Raw genomic sequence first — 5,391 nt, forward strand, 5'->3', positions numbered from 1 at the left:
ATTTTTATTTTATTCGTTTATATATATATAAAGCGTAAATGCGAAAAGTCCGAAGTCGTATGCGATTTGATCGGCAAGCCGCTCCCTTCATGATAATCATTCGTATCATTTAGCGTCAATTGCACCTTTGTGTCGAAGCATCGAGGAATCGCGACGGAGTCTCTTATCGTTGCGATTGTCAGCGAACGCACCGAGCGCGCGATAACGCGCGTCGCGCACCTGACAAGCGCTGCCGACCAATGGGAGCGCGCGCTCGTCGGCGGCCATTTTGTGCGGCCTCGCTTTCGCGTCGGAGTCGCGTGGCTCGCCGCGGCCTTCTCAGTGTACGCCGACTGTCGACCGCGGCTGACTGGATGTCTGGGTATAGACGATTTTCACGCGGTCGAGCTATCCGTTTGTCGTAATTAAAAGAAAAAGAGATCCGATCGAGATTCAAGAGCCGATCTTAAACGATTAGCGATCGATCGACAACGAAATGACGTTCGAAATGCGATATCGAGATTTTTAAAAGCGCGTTTATTTGCTGTCAGCGACAGTATGTAACGTCAGTGACTTATCTTCGTTTATATTTCGCGCGTTGCAAGGATCATGTTGCGCTCGTGAATTGCTGCGTTTTTCCGCTATTTCTATGCGTGAACGTGTGACAAAATATACATTTATTGACGATCGACGCGGGTGTTCCATCGGTCGCGACAGAGGATGAGTTAAGTCCTGGATTACTTCGATAAAACGGTACTGCAATTGTGGTTCGACCAGTTTGGTCCAGCGCGACAATCAACCGCTTTGTCGCCGACGATTGTCGATGCAGACGTGAACTCCGGTGACGAAAGTTGCTTCTTCGAACTTATGAGAGAAATATTCGTGTATGCAGTAGAGGTAAGTCTAATACTCGTTTTGTTTTAACATTATACTAAAAAGAGAGAATTCTAATTAATTGGAATTCTGGTTGAAAATAGATAAATTCGAATTTTCTGTTGAATCTATTATAATTCTAGTTAAAACCAGAATTCTGATATGATAAGAATTTTCTAATTCGTTTATTTCTAATAAAAAATTTTTCTCACTTGATAGAAGTTTCGATGTTTCTTATTTACTAAAAGGATCAAGTGAATAAAATATACTATAAAAATAAAAAAAGTGATAAAAAAAGGATTTTAGTACGAAAGACATAATTATTGATAAGTAAAACAATTTCAGAATTTTACCTTTTATATAAGAAATATTATTTTAATTTGAAAAATAGAAACATGGTTAATAATGATCGCTCGATTTAATGTTAATACAAATAAAACGTATGTTGATGCATGTATTCTCACAAATATCGGTGTAAATTTAACACCATACGGTGTCTATATGTATGTATAATTCTCACCGGGTTGATATTAATATTAATATCAATGATGAGAATAATATAAACATCGCATGTGTGTGTGGTGTTAAATTCACACCGGTATTTTTTAGAGTATGGAGAATTTCACACACTCGGGTATGATTTGAGAACCATGCGAATCCATTGTATCGATTGTATTCCCGTTTGAATCTCGAAGTAATATCGCACACGAGGGAAATCCTCGATTCCGCTCTTTGAAGATGTATTAGCTAAACGTGGCTCTTTTTCCTTTTACTTTTTTTTTATCTTTTTACTTTTTATCTGATCCAATATGTAGATAAGCAGTAAGGAAAGTTATTACTCTCTTTCTCTCTTTCTCTTTTTCTCTACGTACATGCAATATAACTGCAATGTGTCGTTGTGCTTGCATAACAAGACGTGCTAATAAGGACATGACCGCGTAAACACCGGGGACCACCTGCGCGCGCGTAAATGATAGGAATTTAAATCGCGCGATCCCATCACGATAGGCGACCTTGATTACGTAGTGCAGCAATGGCATCCTTGCTGGGCAGAAAGCGTAAACGGCACAACCGCGTCGCGCACATCAGGAAATCCCAAACTTAGCCTTGCACTTTCGCCAGGATTACTGTTCATTTGTCGCGTTTAATAAACATCACGATTTGATTTGCGAGAATACTGAAAGAAAGGGTGGAGCTAATCTAAGTTAAAATCCAAGATTGAAATTTTAAATCTGAAACGAAAACTACGTTTAATCAACCTAGGAGGGATAGACAATTTATTTTTATTTATGTTGGAAATAATATCTACAAAAATTACTTTTATATTTTAATCGCGCAAGTTTAATTTAGTTAATAATTGTAAATAATATTTGTAATAATATATAATATTCTATTATTCACCTTTATTTTTTTTATATGGTATAGAATGTTATATCTCAAAAAAGATGACATTTAAGCTCTAAACTTCCGGCATTAAGATTATTAGATACTAATACTAACATAATCGGTTTATCATGTGAACTTCATTAATCCACGAGCTATGTAATTAATGCCATAATTATTTTATTTGATTGCAGAGATTCAATTTAAGTAGATATTGTTTGCTTGATTAATTGTAACTAAGCAGGAAGTCAACTGTCAATATATATATATATATATATATATATATATATATATATCATTTAGCGTATAAAAAAGTATAGTGATAATGCAAATAATACAGTTTTATCCCATCTTATGATGACTTCCACTATAAGTATGCTTGATATATTACTAGTAAGATAACGAACTTGAAAACGTGCAATTAAAAACGCATTCTAAATACCAACGAGAAGATATAGATTTGATTTTGCGAATAGCAGTTTTTTTCATTTGCGATACGAGATGGATTTGCGCAAATCGATTTTTTTTTTCGGTATAAACCTCTCTTCAATTTGTCGCTCCATTGTTATCCAGAAAATTTTGCCAGTGATTTGCCCACACATCATTGTTCCTTCTCAAGAACAATAAGTCATTTAGCTGTGTTTTACTATGTACTTTTGTTCGTCGTTCGCATTCGAAATGCGAACGAAAGCAAACTGGAGATTACTTCGCATATAGACACAATGACAGTTTCTTGAATCAGGCAATTACCTGCTATTTATGTGAATCTGCTCAATTTTATTTTATTTGTACAAGTTAAATAGGAATTGTCCAAGCATATACTCTTTTTTGACTCTTAATTTTATTTTATTTTAATGTCAAATGTTTTAACATAAGTCAATACACATGATTTATCTTGTCGAAATGTTTTGTTAGTCGTTATTATGAAAGTATAAATCAATTTATACCTTCATAATCTTACTCCGTTATCATTGAATTTTTAACCGTTTTTTATATTTTTTAATTTAAGATAGATCGATAGGGCACATAAGCATATAATATATTTCTAACTTCTCGCATTTTTTTAATTTTTTGCAATATATTATAAAATGATTTCAAATGATATACCGGAAGATCGATGAATTATCGCGAAAGCCGAATTATTTTATGAAAGTTTGTGAGAAATAATTATTTAAATTTTACATACATTTTTTCGTAAAACCAAACAATACGTATTAATTGTGAGTAAATAAATTCAACTTCAAACGTGTTATTATAATATTTCTTTATTATATTTATTACAAAAGTTTATCACAAAAGTATTGCTATAGTATTATTTTTATTATACTACTTTCTTTATCCTTTTATTTCTTGAAATACTTTCTTGGAAAAGTTTAGAATAATTAATCACATTTAAAAAAATATATTCTAGATTTTGGAATGAGAGGGTTTGTTAGAGATTGATTTATTATTTTAATTTATCACATGATATTGCACTTTATTTGCATTGCAATATTACATTGAATCATAATAAATTGACGACAAGAACTGTATTTTATTTTTCTTGCTATTGTATTGTAGTATAAAAAATGATTTTATTTGCTGGGAATGGTGTTTTTATTGTTAGTACGAGTAGTTATTTGGTTTTTATGCGATCGCTGGCACCTACTATTCTTTGTCTTTTACTCGGTTTTTTCTTGAAGGTAAAATTATATTAAGCAAAAATTTTATGAAGACGTCATAACGTTAGAGCGTTTCAGAGAATAAACGTAGTCGTTCCATTGTATCGGCTCTCGTGCCAGACGCTCTTTCATTAAAATCTAATCTAATTAAATCAAGCAAGTATATATGATGTGCCTTTGTCGCTCTTATCGTAGTTTGATGTTTACCGTTAGATGTCGATAAGCTCGGCGATACCTGCAATCATTTTACATGAGGCAAGTAATTATGCTCAGTTATTGATAATTATGAGGAAGTGAGTAGCAAGAATATAAATGTTATAATATTTCAGATTAGATAACTAAAATGTTATAATTTTAATTTCTTACTTACGCTTTTTTCGAGTAGGTAAACAGCTCTTGATTTAACTTAACTTTTAATTTAATAATTTTTATATTATTATTATTATTGAACACAAGTTTTTAAGAATGAATAAATTAAATTTTATACGAATTATCCAGTTTTAATAAAGTATCTCTCAAAGGTTAAAATTAATTAATTTAATAATGATGATAAGAGTGAAATTTGGAGGCAGCTGCATATGACTATAGCATGCATGTATAAATAGATGTGTGTCGAAATATTCGCGCAGCATCCTTTCCGTTCGCCATAGTGGAGCCTGACTCATGCTAGGTATTTTTTTTAAGCAAAGAATTTGTACAGGGCGTTCCATTCTGTGCCTATCCTGCGTTTGCACAAAGATGCTGACGTTATCTGGCCCTCGTCGCAAAACGCCCACCCACGCATTGCCTTAGGCAGTAAGTATACATATAGGGTGTCACATGATAGTGCATTGATCGTCAAGCATAGCTCTTAGATGAGAATAATGCCTAGAAAGCTACTGGCTTGCAAAACGTGCTGTTAAAGATTCAGCTACTCATTAACGTGTCGATTTTCTTCAGCGTAATCTCGCAAAAGCAGCTGTACTTAAATAGGATAAAGTGAAATTACTTAAATTGAGCGAAACATATGGGAGGACGTGTCTTTCTTTTTTTGTGACTTTATTATCCACATTTTTATTTTTTGCAATGGCACTCGCTGAGATATTGTGAAGTTTCTTTTGTTACCCATTTACTTTACTTCACATTTGTACAGTGGCATAACCAGAAACTTCAAAAGATTCTTCGTTAACAAAGCCGTTGTCTTATTCATCTTATTATAGAGAAAGATTCCTTTTGCTTTCCAACGCACGACGAAGACATACATTAACTTCGTTACAGCGACGAAAGATCCATTCATTTCTCCATACAAGTTCTCATTGAATGCACACTGAATCGCTTTTTGATTCTGTTGTTTCGTCGGGAAGCGCTCAAGTACTATGCAGTGCGGTTAATATAATGTAAGTATTGTGATTTAATTCGATGGTGCTTTATGCACAACGGAGATACATAATTTCGCAAGAATGAAACAAATAGCAAGAAATAATTAAGATATTGATGATAAAAATATATATATATA

General features: G+C 33.3%; 1 protein-coding gene across 1 annotated transcript in view; it reads left to right on the forward strand.

The window, feature by feature from the left end:
• The first annotated feature begins 815 nt into the window (after positions 1-815).
• The window catches only part of LOC108753906, a 67,879-nt gene continuing 63,303 nt past the window's right edge, over positions 816-5,391 (forward strand). The window contains exon 1 of the mRNA XM_018495885.1: positions 816-876. The gene's annotated coding sequence lies outside the window, so the exon portion shown is untranslated. The remainder of the gene's footprint in view (positions 877-5,391) is intronic.

Source organism: Trachymyrmex septentrionalis, unplaced genomic scaffold, assembly GCF_001594115.1.
Source record: "Trachymyrmex septentrionalis isolate Tsep2-gDNA-1 unplaced genomic scaffold, Tsep1.0 scaffold73, whole genome shotgun sequence".
NCBI lineage: Eukaryota > Metazoa > Arthropoda > Insecta > Hymenoptera > Formicidae > Trachymyrmex > Trachymyrmex septentrionalis.